At 44.9% G+C, this 18,443-nt stretch overlaps 1 non-coding gene across 1 annotated transcript; it reads left to right on the top strand.

Annotated features, from left to right (window-relative positions):
• The first annotated feature begins 5,507 nt into the window (after window positions 1–5,507).
• On the top strand, window positions 5,508–5,580 carry TRNAF-GAA (transfer RNA phenylalanine (anticodon GAA)). Its single transcript has one exon. It is a non-coding gene; the product is annotated as a tRNA-Phe (tRNA).
• The last annotated feature ends 12,863 nt before the right edge of the window (window positions 5,581–18,443 follow it).

Here is an 18,443-nt window from a genome sequence, read left to right as displayed (position 1 = left end):
CACCCCACCTGCCACCTCTCCACTTTTTCAGGGCACATGCTTCCCTCCGTTAAGGGTCTCCAGCGGCAGATAGTCATTTTCACGTCTTCCAATCTAAAAAGCGCCCGTTTCCATCAGCAAGCCTGCACCCCAGTAACTGTACTGTACCCCTGATCAGTGGTCTCTTGCTCCTTGGGGAATCCGGGATCCCTGGTGTGGAGCAGTTTTTCCTTCTCAAGCAATCCTCTGACCAGGAAAGGGAGTGGGGTGTGACTGTCCCCCTCCTCCGCGGGAGGGCGCTCCCTATCCGCGCGCTCTGGCGCCCGCGGGAAGTGCCGCTGTCTTAACGGGCTTGGAGTCCCTTTCACTTGTCATAGCGACCAAAATAACTTTCCAGCACCTTTCTGTGAGAGTGGGAGTACGAAGGGGTAGAGGGGACCTACATTTACTCTCCCGGAGGGCATCCCACTACTTGTGACGTGTGTGCGTAAGGCACCAGGAGGCCCCAATAATCTTCTAGAAGTGGGGTTGGGTGCCCAGAACGTCCGTAGCTGGGCCGGTCTTTCCCTGTGACCCTGAGGATCCAGGCAGGAGGCCAGGTTCTAGCCCTAGAAGTCCTATTTGTCCTCACTGCCCCAGAGTCATAAGCTGGAATCTTGCCTTTTCTGATGCCTAACAGGCCCGTGGGGTGCCTGTTACAGCGAGAGTGCAACCCTGGGTAAGGAGGGGCCTGACCCCTCAAGGACAACCCCATCATCCCAGAGCTGCTGGCTGATAAGCCCAACTGAGGCTGAAGGGTTAGCGCTAGGAAATCCCTCCAGGCCCCAGGTAAAGCAAGTCTCAGCGAGCAGTCTAACAGGGGCTTTTTGTCTTCTATGCCCTCTGAGTTGCTGGGAGTGATGGAGGTTAAGAGTAGAAAGGTTGGAAAGGAGGAACCACTAGACCAGAAATCTGGCTCCTGCAGTATGGAGAGCTTTATCCCTGGCCTAGAGGGATTTCTTAGCACTAACCCTTCAGGCTCAGTTGGGCTTATCAGCCAGCTGCTCTGGGATGATGGGGATGTCCCCAAGGGGTCAGGCCCCTCCCTTCCCAGGGTTGCTGGAGGTGGGGGGGAGAAGTGATTAGCATAGCTGTGGAACCAGCTATAAGAAGTGAAAAATCCTTAGGCACAAACTGCAATAGCAAGTATCAGAGCAGGCCAGAGGTGGGGATATGCAGATGAGGGCCATTATAGTGCTCATCACACTCCAGCTGTTATGAGGTTAACAAAAGTTAAAACTACACAAAGGAGCAAGACCCTCCCAAAGAGAAGACAATATCAGTGCAGTCTCTGCCCTCGCATGCGGCAGCAGTTCTTCTGCCCCACTGTGACAATGCAGGTGTTTCTCTTCACCTACCTTTTCCTTTTGCAGAGCAGGAGCAGCAGCTTCTCTGCATGCTACCTTTGCAAAGCAACTGAGGCAGCTTCCTCCCCAGGCTGCCACCTGTGACCTTGCAGGCCTCTCTTAGCAAACCTGGCCCTTTCGGGGCAACACTTTCTGCCCACTTGTGTCTATGCAAGTGTCCTTTCTTCTCCTCTCCCTTTTATAATAAACCTGACCTTTTGGATACAACATCTCTCTCTCTCGTGGAGAAACTTGCCTGGAAACTCGTCTCTGTACAACCTCAAAGATGGCACAGTTTTGGAAATTGTGAATTTATGTGAGGGAAGGAGGGGGGTAAGAGAAAGCAGAGTATGTGCAATTAATTAGCAAGAGTACCTCTTCATTTAACATGATCATAAAATATCATATCCCTGTGTTACAGGGCAACCCCAGTGTGAAATGGGTTTGCCTGACCCACCCATGCTTAAAAGGGACTTATGAGACTCAACCACAGGTACACACAAAAAGGGTAATAAGGTCAGGAAGGACACAGGGCAGGTTTTCTATGATCCAGCAGGCCGGGTAATGGAGGAATCAGAGTACTCAGTGGCTTTTGCAGGTCTTTTATTTAGATTTACCAGGTACATGGCAGGCAGGGGTGCTGGGGGGCCGGGAGGCTGGCAGGCCTCCCAGCCCCCAGCAAGTCTTCACTCTATCTGGGCTCTCCGACGTTCTCTGCTTCTCTCTTGGCTTCTGCTGCTCTCTCAGCTTCTGCTGGTGTCCCTGTGACACCACCCTTAAAAGCCCAGTCTTAGCCCAGGTGAATCCCATCTACATATGCCCACACTCTACTCTAGGTGCCCGCCATCAGGCATGCATTTAGGACCTCAGGGTTCCATCATTTATCCTAATGGCGGGAAGGCAGAAAAGCCTGATACTTTTTTCCTTACCCTACAGGCTTATTTACCAAAAGGGTGGGTGTAGGGGCAAAATGGCCACATAGCAGGTTTTCTGATCCAGCAGACCGGGTAAAGGAGGAGTCCTGGAGCCCTCAGTGGCTTTTAAAGGCTTTTATTGGGATTTACCAGGTACACAGTAGGCAGGGGTAGTGGGGGCCCGGGAGGCTGTCAGGCCTCCCAGCCCCCAGGAAGTCTTCACTCTGTCTGGACTCTCCGGTGTTCTCTGGTGGTCTCTGCTGCTCTGATCTCTTGTGGTTCTGCTTCTGCTTCTCTGCTCTTCCATTCCTTCTCTTCTGCTGGCATCTCCGTGATGCTGCCTTTATAAGCCCAGTCTTAGTCCAGGTGAATCCCATCTACCTATGCCCACACCCTACTCCAGGTGCCCGCCATCAGGCATGCATTTGGGACCACAGGGATCCACCATCTATCTTAAAAATGGGAGGGCAGAAAAGCCCGATACTTTTTACCTTACCCTACAGGGGGAATGAAGAAATGGATAACTCAGGAAGGAAGAAAGAGAGAAATTGGTGAATGCATCCTACCAGTTCCACTGAGCTGGAACCCCAATAGCACGCTGAAAGCCGTGGAAAAACCAAGCGCCCCCCACCCAGGCCCACATGTCCGATTATATACCAAGCCTGGCTGCTTAACTCCACCCCAGTTCCCACATAGAGCAAGTTAGGGTAATTAGGCAGTTTTAGGGACATTGCAGGAGGGGACCTCCAAAGAGTTAAGGAAGGCTTCAGAGATAAGGAATTCCACTGGGAATAATAAACCAGTAGGCGCCAACCTGTTTTTTTTCAATAGCTGATGTTTAACTTTCTCTTCCTTAAAATGCAGGCGTGCTCATCTGGAAGACTGGACCATAAAGATAAATCTATCAAACAAGGGGGAAGATGCAACAAATGGGGAGAGAAAAACCTGTTAGATAAGGAATGTGAAGATCCCCTGCTCAATAGCAGTGAGCCCACCTGGAAACTAACCAATCAGGGAGAGACCACTAAATAGATAATGAGGGAAAGAAGGTACATATTCCCTGAGACATGACTCTATTTTGGCTTCCTTGCCCCTCCCTGGCCTGGTTACATGGCCTGGTAGTCCCACTTTATTTCTGTTCCTTTTCTCCTCAATAAACTTTTCTTTCTAAGACAAGATTTGCTTCTCTCTGCTTACTTATCTGAAAAGTCTGTGAATTCCTTTCTACAGCTTCATGAGACAAGAACTTGTGGTAAAGCGGCAGCAGCAGCTGTTATAGTAGCTACACACGCAGGCATCACTTCCCTCAGTGGGGATATTACTGGATTTGTAGCCCTTGGTGTCTTTGGTCTGGGGTGGGGGCAGAGTCCATAAAACCTACTTGTGGAGTTGTTCAGGACATCCTTTCCTCCCCAACACTTGTATGTTGGTAAAGTAAAATCAGGGGCACCAGGGTCTTTGGAAGCTTGTAGACAGACATGCGTGCATTGAACTATTCTAAGAAATAAGCAGGAAATTTTAAGCAATCTGTGGCACATCAAGTAACAAAGACTATTTATAGACTAACAAAGATTCAAGGCCCAAAACTTTCAAAAGGAGCTAGTAGTGTTACAGGGCAAACCCCAATATAAAATGGGGTTGCCTGACTGTGGGGCCTCACCCCCACGCTTAAAGGGGACCTATTAATGCTAAACTGCAGACATACACAAAAGGTTGATAAAAGGTTTATTTACAAGGGAAGGAGAAATGGAGAAATGAATAACTCGGGGAGAAAAAGAGGGAGATAATTTCATAAATGTGTCCTACCCGTTCCACTGACCAGGAAACCCAAGGACCCACTGAGCTGGCAAAAACCTAGCATGCCTCCTGGCCAAGCCAGCCACCCCAGGCCACATGACCAGTTAAATACCCAAACCTAGAGCCTAGATGCTTAACTCCGCCCTCAGGTCCTAAACCTTCCCTTTGGTGATCATGGGATTTGTAGTTCCCAGTGTTGTGGGGGGTGGAGTCCACAAAGCCTGTATGGAGTTCGCTCAGGACATCATTTCCCCCTATCAGTAGCACAGAGGCACCAAACCTTGTCAAAAACCAGGAGGGTAACAAAGCCTGCTTTTTTTCAAGTGTCTGTCAGTTTCTCAGGTGCGCATTCAAAGATGCTGAAGACACCGTTGGCCTGTGTCTCGGTTTTGTGACAGCAATTTTCCTGTGATACTCATGGCCTTCTATATTGCCTTTCTTAGGGGGAAAAAAAAAAAACAGATAAATTATACTTGCTTTGGGGAAGACAGATGGAGGCCCTGAAGAGAGCAGGTAGCCCAGAAACCACTTTAGCCCACAATTAAGTTACCATGTTGGTATTTCTAAGCTAGAAGCTGTGAACCCACAAAACCCAAGGGTGACAGAAGAGGGGAGAAGGGGTGAAGAAGTTGCATTTCAAAATTCCAGCCACTGTGCAGGATTCAGAAACTCACACACAACCATCTGAGACAAATCTCTGGAAATGACTTCCCTGTTGCTTTTCACTTGTCTTCTCAATTGTCTTGTCATGAAACCCTTGAAAATGACATCGCTGGTCATTGTGCACTTGGAATACTAAAACTGTTACAGGGTTTCTCGTCAGGAAACTCTTCATATGAAAACTGAAAGTTAACATGTATAATTTAATGTTTAGTATTAACAAGTTTGCCTTCTGTCCTGGGGGGCAAATGTGGTGGGGGGGAGCAGTTAACTCTTCCCTAACCAGGAATCGAAACCTTCACCTTGCCTCCTTATTCTGACCACAAAACCAGGGTAAGTGAAGTTTTCTGAAACTGGTATTTGAGGAATCCCGGTGTATACAAACGTCATTCCCTTCTCCCTTGCCTAACTAACCAGCACGAAATGATACCCGATTATGCAAGCCCCCCTGTTCTGCCCCAACCACTAAAATTCGGACAAGTGTTGGCAACTGCAGAAGATGTAATCAGGAGCGTGTGGAGGGTCTGTTCCCGACGTGTGATATAAATTGTAGATTAAAGTAAATCACTAAGGTAATCCTTCCGACACTGACAGTACCACCTTGTCTTTCTCCTCATACATTGGTAAGTTATTTGGAGACAGAAATCTGTTTTGATTTCTCTTTGGTTTCCTCAAAGTACTTGCCATGGTGTTTATTAAATAAATGCTGACTCATTAGTAAAGTCGGAAACGATAAAGTCATTCTAGCTTGTTTTGAGGCAGAGTGGGCAGAGCCGAAATAGCTCAGTTGGGAGAGCGTTAGACTGAAGATCTAAAGGTCCCTGGTTCAATCCCGGGTTTCGGCAGGCAAGATATGTCCTTTTTAGAACCTGTAAATGTTTAGGATCTTAAAGTTACCTGTGATGTATACCAAAATACTCTTTGAGCTGCAAAAAAAAAAACCAACTTTTTTTTGAAACTTGTAATAGAAGACATAAGAGGATTGTGCAGTAAAATGATTGTTCCAGTAGGAGTAACCCAGGCTTCACTCCATTATCTCAAAAGATAAAAGGCAGAGCCAAAGGTGCTGAGAGAAAACAACTGTCCATTCTCCTTTACAATATTTAATATCTTCTTTCTTGATTATGTTCCTTTTCTCCAAATCTACCCTCTCTTCATTCCCATAAAGTTATTCCCAAAACCTAAGGGGCCTGAAAGGTATTTCTACTTCGTGACCCCATTCCCCCCCCAGCCTATCTGTCAACTTCATACACACAGGGGATCGGTCTTCAAGATCAATATGGAAAAGAGAAGTTTAACGTGAGGGATATTAATTACATTTTATTTTTGACTTCATGATTTACCAATATTTATTAAGTGGAGCCCTATGCAGCTTTGAAGAGAAAGAGAGGCAAGATAGGGAAACTGAAAGGCATCCAGGCTGAATTGAGTTGGTGGGGGGGGGGGGGATTGGGAAAGACAGAAACTGAGCCTTGAAGGAGAGGAGAGTCCAGATCTTATTCCCTTTGTTTCCTTTTCTTTCACCTCCTAATATGCAAACCCTTTACACATCCCAGCCTCAGCCTTCTTACTCAGAGGGGAAGTTTTCTCCCATTTCCAAAGCATATTAATACTCCATCTGAGCTTTTGAGCCTTCTCCCCCATTCCTTTCTGCCATTGTGTTTGATCTCTCTCTCTCCCTTACCCCTCCTAAATCTGCATATGTACAACACCTAAATCTGCATATGTAGACAACAAAAATAGAATACTCTCCTGTCTTGCCCTCAACCTTCTTCCCCAGTCTCTCCTTCCACCGCCTACCAAACTTGTTGCTACAACAGTATTTGCTCCCGCCTGTTTGCCTCATCAATTGCTCATCAGTTGAGGTCTGGCCTCCAGTCCTAGGAGACCATACTAGCAATCTCCCAGCTTTCAAATGCTTGGCTCTTTGTGTATGTGGAGAGAAAGGGGGGCTTAACTTAATTTTGTGTAGGATGCAAACTATTGCCAACTCTTCCTTCACAGAGCAATCTTCCTTTGGAACTTGGGACCTGTCGCCTATTCTTCCCTGTACACTCTGTCTGCTTCACATCAGTCTCTCCCCCACACCTAAGAACACCTTAGGAACAGCCACTTCTTGCCCAACAATGGAGGAGTGGATAGAGACATGACATGTATACATAATGGAATATTACTCAGCTATAAAAAAGATGAAATTTTGCCATTTGCAACAATGTGGATGGAACTGGAAGGGATTATACTATGTGAAATAAATCAGAAGGAGAAAAATACTGGATAATGGTTTCACTCATATGTGGAATATAGAAAAACAAAGGAACAGACAAAAATAAACCAAAACAAATCCTAGAAATCTTACAGTAGAATTAAATGTGAGGATAAAATGGAAGAGGGCCTAGTGGGCTATGGTGGAGGATTATAGATACTTCAGTATTCAGCTAGGTGTGGTAACACAACTAAGGAGGTGTGAACCTATGACCCCTATGTCATGAACAGTGTTTTAAACCAATGTTAACTCCATTTTTAGAAGACACACTTTTTTTAAAATGGAAACAACTACTTCTCAGAGTTTTGACCTCTGAGAAAATATTTTTTTAAGATTTATTTTATTTATATGCATACAAGAACTGGGGTACAGGCCAGAGGTGTGTGGGGGGGGGTGAGAGTATTCACCAGAGACAGAGTGGGGAACAGAACAGGCAGACTGACTGAAATACACTGCTGACGGGAGTAGCGGCGAGTCAGGAGAGGTCTGTTGTACCATGTGGGTTGCTCCCTGGCCGGGGATCAAACTCATGTTGCAGTGGCTGTGGCAAACTTCATAGGTTGCGTCTTAAACCCTTGCGCCACCAGGGAGGCCCACTCTGAGAAAATTTTTAATAATTTTAGATAATTATAAATTCACACACAACTACAAGAAATAATACAGGGATCCTATATACCCTTTACCTAACTGTCCCAATAGCAAAGCTATAATACAGTATCACCCCCAGGATGTATTGATAAAGGCATGATACAGAACATTCCCCATCACCACTATAACCCTTCATGCTGCTGTTTTACAGCCACACCCTCTGAAGCAACCACTAAATCTGCCTTCCATTTCTCTCATTTTGTAATTTCAAGAGTATTGTATAAATGGAACCATATCATTTGTAACATATTGGGATTTTTTTTTATTAATAATGTCTATTTCTTTTTTTCTTTTTTTTTTTTATAGAGGCATGTTTATTTATTTATTTATTTATTTATTTATACATGCACTGGGTACAGTCAGAAGCGCGGGAGGGTGAGAGAATTCACCAGAGCCAGAGGGGGGAGCAGAGCAGGCAGAAGGACCGAAGGACACTGCTGAGGGGAGCAGCGGGCGGCAGGAGAGGTCTGCGCCATGTGGGACCCTCCTCCTGTGGCCGGGGAGCAGCCGGGGATCGAGCCTGCGCCGCAGAGGCCACAGGCAGCTTCGCAACCCAGCGCTCAACCGCTGCGCCACCGGGAGGCCCAACATATTGGGATTTTTTATTATATATTCACTGTAATTCTCTGGAGATGCATCCAGATTGTTGAGTGTATCAGGACTCCTTGGTATGAATAACCACAGTTAGAATATTCCCATTGAAGGGCATCTCAGGGCTTTCCAGGTTTTTACTACTGTGAATAAGACTGCTACAAACATTTCATACAGGCTTTTATATAAACATCATTCTTCACTTCTCCCAGATAAGTGTCTAGGAGTGTGGTTGCTGAGAGATATGAGACTTGCGTGTTTAAATTTTAAAAAAACTGTCAAGCTGTTTTTCCAGATGGCTGCATCATTTTGCATCCACCAGCAATGTCTATCCCTGTTTTATTTTAGCTGGTCTGAGAGGAGTAGTAACCTCTCTCTCTTTTTTAAAGATTTATTTATTTATGCATACAAGACCTGGGGTGTAAGCCAGAGTGGGGGGAGGGAGGGAGGGAGGGAGGGAGAGAGGGAGGGAGAGAGGGAGAAGATTCACCAGAAAGAGTGAGGAGCAGAACAGGCAGATCAACTGAAATACACTGCTGAGGGGAGCAGCATGGGAGTCAAGAGTAGTGACCTCTCCTTTTGGTTATAATTTGCATTTCCCAAGTGGCTGATGAAGTAGAAAACCTTTCCAGGTGCGCGTATGCCATAGATATAACTTTGGTGAGATGTCTCTTCAGGCTTTTTGTCCAACCCAGTAAGAACATTTGTGAAGGGCCTGAGTGAAACCTGAAATTCACACCTGTTGCAAATCTGTCCCTGCAATGCAAATCTTAAACAGTTGTATTTACCAAATGTGATTAGGTCACAGGGCCCGGGGAAAGGCCCAGGGCAGTGTGAGAAATCCCCAGGGCAACACGCCACTAGGCCACTAGGAAGAATTTCTTGCATTGCTGACTGCACCACCCTTCCGTGCCTGAACAACCTAATGTCAAGCATAGGGTAATCTGTATACCGCCCCACCGCGGAGACACGAGGGCCTCTGTGCAAAAAAAATAAATAAATAAAGGTAGGGAATAAGCATTTTAAATCAGAAAATCCTAAAAAAGGAAAATTAAGAGAGATCGGGTCTCGTGTCCGGTCTAGGCCGGGTCCCCCTCCTTAGACAGCCTGGTACCCACGAGCTCCCCCGAGAGCCACATGTGGTGCCGGGCCCTGTGCGGACGCCCACCCTACACAGCGCCGGAGTTCCGAGCCCCCGAGCACCCACGACCCGCCGACCGAAGCCTCCCCGGGAGCTGGGGTTACAGGCGCGCACAACGGGCCCGGCTCTGCGGCTGCGGTGCAGCGGGACCTGGAGGCTGCGGGGCGCGGCGCAGCCGCTTGGGGGCGCCACCCTCGTGGCGGTTCTCGGCCCTCAGTCCTCTGCCACTGCCCATCGCCGCAGGAGGCTGAAGAATCGAGTTGAAAGCGCCGGCAGAAGTGCCAATAAGCACCGCTGACCAGGCTGTCTTTGCAATCATTGCCCCGAAGGTCTGTTCAACAAATGGCCTCATATTTAATAAGGGAAAAGGCCGTGTGGAGCGAACTTCAAAAACGCCCGTGCCAATGCAAAATCACGTGGATCTTGCTAAAATGCAGGGTCTGTGCTGTGGGTCTGGGACTGCTTTTCTCAGACCCCTCCGAGCTAGGTCAGGCTGTCGATGTTTTGGAACCTAGTAGGTTCAAGACTTTTTCATGTTAACAGTCACGGCTTTGTGGTATTGGAATATTACAGTGTAAGAGAACTATAAGGTACCCCCAGTTCCAGCCCCACAACTGATTATATTGATTTCCCTTGTCTTGTCCCCAAGCATACATCATTTTTCATGTAGCTGAAACTATGACATTTGGACAATGTCATGTTGGGGGTTTTCCGTGTTGTGGTAATTAATAAATACAGGCCAGGAATTGTCCCATCTCTCCTTCTGTCAGCCCGCATTTCCTTCCTTGTGTCATCTTGAGTAGATCCAGCTGGGAGATCTGAGAGTACAAGGTTGTTCTGCTCAAGAGAATCTAGTGAAGAATAGAGACAAGTGGGTGAGGTTTAAGATGCACCCATATATTCTTCAGTACTGGCACCTAACCTAAGCCTGGGATGGTGTACTGGGGAGGTGATAGTTAAAATGTGTTTTATAAATGAGCTATAATTAGGTAGATAAGGAAGGAAGGGGAAGGATTCCTTCCATGAAGCATCAGCAGGTGCACAGCAGAGAAGGTGTGTGTGAGAAATCGCTAGTTCCTAGTTCAATAGACCTCAGCAGAGAACCAAGGCACATGGACCAGGGGAGAAAGAGAAAGAAGAGGCTGTATGTGTGGCTACTTTCCAAAACTGACCCAAAGTAGTATGTCTGTCAGTGATCACAGCCTGTGTTAGCTCCCGTCTAGCACAAACTTTCGATAACCTATGGAATTTTATTGAGGGGACACTTTGCTGGTTCCAGGCCTGGGTTATGGGAGAACACCTCCAGCTTCGACTTGTCTTCCTGGCTGCTCAAGCTTGGAAAACCCCCTCTCAGAAGTTAGCCATCACCCTGGAGAAGTTCAAATCATGTAGACCAGCCAGGCCTAGGTATTCTGGGCAACAGCTTTAACCAAACCACTAGCAGATCGCAGGCCAGCCCTGTCTGCCAGCCCCATGAGTGAGCTGTCCCAGACACTAAGTCCTGGGGGGCTGGAGCTCACACAGACATCTCACAAGCTCAGGGAGCCCCATGAGCCCACAGAAAAAAGAGAGATAATAAAATGACTTTCTGTGGCTATCCCAACATCACCACCAACCTCCTGGCTTTTTAAGCAAAATAGATGTATTATCCTAGAGTTTGCAGTCAGAAGTCTGCTGTGGTCTCACCATGGTGAAATCAAGATGTTGGCAGACCGCATTCCTTTCTGGAGGCTCTGGGGGAGAATACATTTCCTGCTCACATGGACAGAGCTTGGTTCCTTGCCACTGGGGGCTGAGGCTTTGTTGTCTTGGCAGCTACAACCTAATGGCTAGTCCCAGCCTGCAAAGGTTGCTGCAGCCTTTAGCTATTTAAAGCCATCAATGGTGAGTCAAGTCCTTCTCAAATCACATCTCTAGGGCCTACTCTTCTGCTCCCCCTGCCACTTTAAAGGACTCTTGTGATAAGGACCCTCTCCCCAGCTCAAATCCTTAAGCTTAATCACCTCTGCAAAATCCTCTTGAACATGTAAAGCAACATTCACAGGTTATGATACAGGCAACAAGGGGCACTAAAACTGGCCAAGGACACTGCCCCAATAGTTTACCAGTCACTTTCTGAGTTCTTTACCTGTGCACACAATTGCAAGACTACTCAGGTTCAGAGAACAACAATAATGGATTTTATTTCAAAAACAAGGGAAAACAAAGAGTCTCTGAGGCCGCAAATGTCCATTTGCCTCACCCAATTGCAAGGGCCTGAAGCCAAAGACTGTTACAGGAATCACAGCTACCTTGGGGGTGGAGAATATTGGCAGTCCTGTGTCTTGGAATTTGTTACATATTAGTAGATAATGAGGACACATTGTGAACTCTAGCTGGACAATCTAAAGGCTTTGAACTTTACCTCAAAGGCAATGAGAAGATCAAGCAGTGTCCTGAACACAGAGAACCTGGAACCGTATTTTAGCAATCTCGTCCAGCCACTGCACAGAGCGTCCTTGTGCAAATTATGTGTTAAGAACCCCCTGGGATGGATGGATTACAGAAGAGCAAACCTCAGGGCTGGTGAAGTAGAAAAAAGGGAAAATGCTTCCACTCTCAAGAGTCCATGACCTGGTTCTCCGAGCTCAGGTCAGACTTCAGCCCCAACTCACGATCTCCAACCATCTCTAACAGTGTCTTTTGCAGGGAGTATGCCCATCCCGTGTAGAGAAACACCAGGAGATAAGCAAGATTAAATTTGCCTGCATTATTCTATCAGAAGTCACCTTCTAGGGCCTCTCTGGTGGTGCAAGGGGTTAAGCACTGTACTATGAAGCATTCCGAAGCCTCTGCAGCATGAGTTCAATCCCAGCCGGCCAGGGAGCAACCCACTTGGTGCAACAGACCTCTCCTGTCTCTTCCACAGCTCCCCTCAGCAGTTTATTACACTCAGTTTTCCTGTTCTGTTACCCATTCTGTCTCTGGTGAATCCTCTCTCCCACACCACCCCCCACCCCCGCCCCCACTCCCGCATCTCTGGCCTGTACTCTAGCTCTTGTGTGCATAAATAAATAAATATTTAAAAAAAAAAAAAAAGAAGTCACCTTCTAGCACTTTTCTCTCTGTGGGCATCATGACACTGGTGAGGGGGGAAAATCCTACTCATGGTATCTTCCTGTCTTTCCCTGCAGAGGACATACTACAGATACTCCCCAAACCTTGCCTAGAAAATGGTTTCAAGTATGAAAGAGGAGTGGATTCTCTCAGATGTTTTTCCCATCCTACTCCACTACCCCTTCCCCATCCTAGAGTTTTCATTTCTAAACTATTTTTCTTTCTCTCCAACTCTGTTTTTCAACCATTTTTTCTGGTGGGATCTACAGTGACAAATGCAGTCTGGATAATAGCCCTCACTTGTCACGCATTCTGTTCTCATTAAAATCAAAATTCTAGTCATGACACACTAAATTGATTTCATGTCCTACAAAGGCATCACAATGTGCAATTTGAAAAGTCTATTGCCCTTGATCTTGCATTTAACCTAAACTACAGGCCAAGACGTAAATTTCAACCAACCAAACGTAAATTTCAATCATAGTCCATACTGACCACCACTTCTTCTCTTTTTAGCTCATTTCTCTTGCCCACCAGCAACTTATTTAATGTATCTTTTTTCTCCTCACATCTTTACTTCCTCTTCACACAGCTTACATTCCATAATTAATTACCAGAATTATTAACTTGCATGATTTTCATCTCCTTTGCCCCACTATGCAACTTTCTTCCAACCTGAATCTGAATACCCCTAACTGTGTGGTTCTCTACAACTCACTCTAAACCAAATATGTATCATCCCCACTGTACTGAGATTTCTTTGTTAAGTCCCTCAAGAACCTCTGTCTGGCTAAATCCAATGGTTAGTTCCTTCTTCAATCTGTTCTGCCTCTCAATAGCATTTGATACAGTTAACAGTCCCTCTTCATGGATACACATTCTTCACTTGGCTTCCAGGACTCCACTCTTGATTTTCTTTCTACTTAAGTGGATCTCCTTGTTTCCTTTTCCTCTTCCCAATCTCTAAGTCTGGAGTTCTCCAGGGCCCAGACCTAAGTCTTCATATACTGTCACTATACATCTTCTCCCCTAAGTTTGCTAGCCTGATTCTATGATTTTAAATACCATTAATACCCCAGTGGTTCCCAAGCCTAAACCTCCAACCCCATGTATGGATTAAGAAATATCTACGCCTCCCCTTGTGGCGCAGGCAGTTGAGCGCAGCGCTGTGAAGCTGTCCGCAGCCTCTGCAGCGTTGGTTGGATCCCGGCCGGCTGGTGAGGGTCCCACCTGACATGGCAGACCTCTCCTCCTGCGCCCGCTGCTCCCCTCAGCAGTGTATTTCCTCAGTCCCGCCTGTTCTGTTCCCCACTCTGTCTCTGGTGACTCCTCTCACCCTCCCACGCATCTGGACTGTACCCCGGTTCTTGTATAAATAAATAAATAAATCTTAAAAAAAAAAAGAAAAGAAAAAGAGATATCTGATGACATGGCTAACATCTTCACCCAATGTCAAAAACTTAACAAAGATCTCTGATTTCCTCCTTACCCTCCAAACCCCCCTTTCCACTTCTCCTCATCTTGTTAAAATCACAGCAGCAATTTCAACTTGTGAAATGCACAGCTATCAAATAAGTTATACTTTTCAGAAAGAAATTGAGAAAGTGCTGTTTAACTTGGTCACCTGGCTGTCCTTCTCTGGTAACCTTTAAAATTATTCATTCTGAAGCAATCTTATTTCTTCCTTGTGCCCCACAAAAGAGTCTTTTTTTTTTTAATGTATGAGATTTTGTCACAATCTATATAACAAAAACATATAATGCTGTGGGAGAAAAAACATATACCATTCTGTTTCACTGTGGTCCTTTTCTCCATTCTCATTTTTGAAATATTTCCAAATTAAAAGACATTCTTTTTATCCTGCAGTTTGAATATAAAATTTTACAGCCCACCAATGTTTTAACAATTTTTTCCTATGACCAGCAGCAATGATAGCCTCTTGTAGGCATAGCCTAAGGAGGTGATTGATTTCCATTTCTATAAAGCCAAAAATCTCTTCTGTGCATTTTGAAGGAACTGAAAAATAACCATACACCTCAATAAACCAGGAATGTCTCATTATCAAGAGTAAGCAAACTATAATCTTTTGTAACACTGTTGTATAAGGGTTGGGGGGGGCATTTAGAAAATAGGATCTTTTCATCTTCTTTATAATTTCTAGTTTATAAATCTAAATGGAATTTGCCCAACTTTACAATTGCACTGTCTGGTGAATATTCAGTCAGATGAACCACATCTGACAGGTTTATATTTGAACAAAAATAGCCACAATATTTTTATATGTCTGCAGGTTTCATGAAATCTTTGTGCAAATCCCAAAGACAAATTTGAAAGTCATGTTTCAAATTAAAGCCCTGGAGAGTCAGGAGAAACAGGTTTTGTTGCCAGTATTTGATCATTGCTTGTTGATGCATTGTAAAAAGCAAAGTAGTCTGACAGATTCAATGTTACACTGCAAAGTAGATACACAGTATGGAGATTGCCCCCTTGGGTATACCCACTAGTTGCAATCTTCAGGAAACAGATCAATCAATAAGGTCACTGTTTTTTCCACTAGTCTTATGCCCAGTGATATTGAATGCATTTGTTGTTATATTGCAAGAGAAGAAAACCTTGAAAGGAGTCAGAAGTTCCAGCCTGTCTCACTCCAGGGAATTGTGAGATTCGGTACTGTTACCTGCCCTTCTCCACCACGCACAATCCAAATCACTTCTATATATTGAAGGGGTACTATTTTTTTTGATCATTGACCTCCCTAATCCAGTTGTTTTGATCATTGACCTTTCATCCATCATTAAAGTAACACATGCACTTAGACCTTTTCAGTGCTGTCTGGATCTTGCTGGCAGTCACACAGCAATCATTCTCATTTTTACCATCAAAAGTCTTAGAAAATAGGTTCATAATAACCACAATGTTAAAAATTAAACTAGTACTATTTTGGTACTAATCACAAGAGTTAATTGAAAACTGTAATGCTCAGGACTACAAAGCTCCTTGCATACAGTAATGGCCCTTATCTGGGGTTTCAATTTCCCTAGTTTCCATTACTGAGGGTCAGCCGTGTTCCCCTCATGGTCCAAAAATAGAAGGTGCAACAAAACATATTTTGATCATAAAGAGAACATAACAATATCTACAAATATTTATTTCTAGGGCTGTCAGGAAGGAAAAGGTTTAGATCTAAATATCTACTTTGCATTTGTAACACTGATTCTGTCACAATATATTAACTTCAAGCAATGAGACAAATACCAGCAACAAAACATGCTCCCGCTAGCTCTCCAGGACTTTAATTTGAAACATGGCTTTTATGTTTGTCTTTGGGGTTTGCACAAAAATTTAAACCTGTGGGCCAGGTTCACCATGCTGAACCACGGTGATACCTTTTTGACAAGGAAGGAGGGCAAAGGCAGAGTGAGGTTCAAACTAGGGGCCCCACTGTCTACAGCATGAAGGAGGAGACTTTTTATTACAGCATAATGTTAAGATTGTTCTATTTTATTGTTGGCTGTTGTTCTTAATCTTACTGTTTCTAATTTATCAGTTAAACTGTATTTCATAGGTATGCATAGGAAAAAAATAATTTCTTTTTTTTTAAATATTTATTTTATTTGTGTATGGATACAAGAACTGGGGGTGCAGGCCAGAGGTGTGGGGGGGGGGTGAGAGGATTCACCAGAGACAGGTTAGGAAGCAGAACAGGCAGACTGACTGAAATACAGTGCTGAGGGAGCAGTGGGCAAGGCAGGAGATGTCTGTTAGCTCCCTGGCCTGGAATTGAACTCATGTTCAGACAGCTCTTCATACTGCTGAGACTTAACACTTTGTGCCACCAGGGAGGCCCTAATTTCTGTTGTTTTAAGGCACTTAGTTGGTGGTGATTTGTGATTTCTTTTTTTTTTTTAAGATTTTATTTTATTTATACAAGAACTGGGGTACAGGCCAGAGGCACAAGAGGGTGAGAGGATTCACCAGAGAAAGAGTGGGTAGCAGAACAGGCAGATAGACCAAAAGCACTGCTGAGGGGAGCAGTAGGCAAGACAGGAGCGAGACAGTAGAGGTCTGCTGCACCATGTGGATATCTCCCTGGCGGGCCAGGATTCTAACCTGTGCTGCAAAGGCTGTGAACAGTGCTGCACTCAAACCGCTGCACCACCAGGGAGACCCTGTTTTTTATTTCTTCACAGCACTTATTATTATTTTTTAAAGACAATTTTTAAAGGTTTTTATTAGTAGTACTTTTATTTTTTATTTTTTAAAGATCTATCTATTTATGCATACAAGAGCTGGGGCAAAGGCCCGAGGTGTGTGTGGGGGGTGGGGATTGGGAGGGTGAGAGGACTCACCAGAGACAGAATGGGAAACAGAGAAGGCAGACCAACCAAAGCACACTGCTGAGGGGAGCAGCAGGCGATTCAGGAGAGGTCCCCTGCACCATGTGGGTTGTGCCCTGGCCGGCTGGGTATCGAACTTGGGCTGCAGAGGTAGCAGATAGCTTCATAGACTGCATCCTAACCCCTACCCCCTCCCTGTGCCACCAGGGAGGCCCCACAGCACTTATTATTATATGAAGTTGCCTTTTATTTGTGTTAACCCTCACCTACTTCCCCCACTCCCACCTCCCCACTAGATTGCAAATTTTATGTGTGTCACCACTGGGTGGGTTTTATCTACTCTTGCACTTCCAGAGCTTATAACAGCATCTGACAGGCAGTAAACATGTGTCAAACAAATCATTCCATCAGCATATTCATTTTTATTCTTTTCCTTCCATATTCCCCATCTCTATCTTACTCTTGGCACTCAATGTTTTGAAATTGAATTCATCCTGGAGGTCAGGTCTGCACTAGGCACCACAGGCCAATCCCTGCACCACCCTGAACACAGTCTGGGCCTTGGGCTGCTTCTATTTCAATATAACTCTCTCAACAGTTGGTTTTGATGCAGACTTAGGGAGGCATATGGTTGGGGACATCTTAATTGTGCCTTCTGAACCTTCAGCCTCTGGCTCCAGGAACAACCATCCATGAAATCATTTGAGAGAGGTCAAAGAGTGGAGTGGCTGCTGATTCAGACAGCTGCTTAGAATATGGTTGCTCCTTGCAGAAGACATTGTTATTGAGATCATCTGTGCCTCTATTTTGTAGAATCAGAAACTATTTTTATCACCCAGACTTTTCCAGACTCACAGGTCTGCCTCACAAAAACCAAACATCAGAGACATTCCAAGTCAGATAAACATATTATAGCCATATAGTCTCTCCTATGTAGCAACCAGGTAGATACCACATCGCTTTAGAATGTTGCTTTTGTACCTTTCATCAGAGTAATGGAGCAATAAAATAGTAACAACTATGATATCAAACAATGATGATCTGATGCATTCACCACCAAGAAACCAAGTCGTCAAGTTTACTTAAAATCAAGGTGGCTCAGATGGTCGCCCTTTGGCAGAAATGGAACATGGAGATCTGATAATATCATGCTATTTCCTTACAGTCAGAATTTTCAATTCTATGTAATTTTCACTCTTGTTGCCTTTACTGAACTTGGATATCTAGAATTGCCTCCCCAGCCACTCTTGAGTAGATCATTTGTGTTTCACTCTTAGAGAACAGATGGCCAACCACGTCTTTTGCAAAGATGATGTAATAACTTCACTCTGACTTGATGTTTGTAGTTAAATGAAATTAAATGGTAAAGGACATGGTTCTGGCACAAAACTGTGTATCTAAGATGTTCCTTACATGTTCATTCTCATCAAAAAACTTGGAATCATTTCACTGGAAGAGGCCATGGAATCCAGATCACTATCTTTCTTATATTTGTGTTATTTACACATTGGTGAGGTAAAAATGTCTGACTCTTTTTGGTTGGTTTTACAACCTATACAATGTGTCCTGTCCTGATGAAATGATGTATGTTTTTCAGAAGTGAAGAGCTAGAGGCTAAAATTACAGGTGAAG

The sequence above is a fragment of the Talpa occidentalis genome, unplaced genomic scaffold (assembly GCF_014898055.3).
Source record: "Talpa occidentalis isolate TD23 unplaced genomic scaffold, MPIMG_talOcc4v2.1 talOcc4.2, whole genome shotgun sequence".
In the NCBI taxonomy this organism is placed as follows: Eukaryota; Metazoa; Chordata; class Mammalia; order Eulipotyphla; family Talpidae; genus Talpa; species Talpa occidentalis.
Note: the sequence above shows the minus strand (reverse complement) of the source record. Positions and strands in the feature narration are given on the sequence as shown.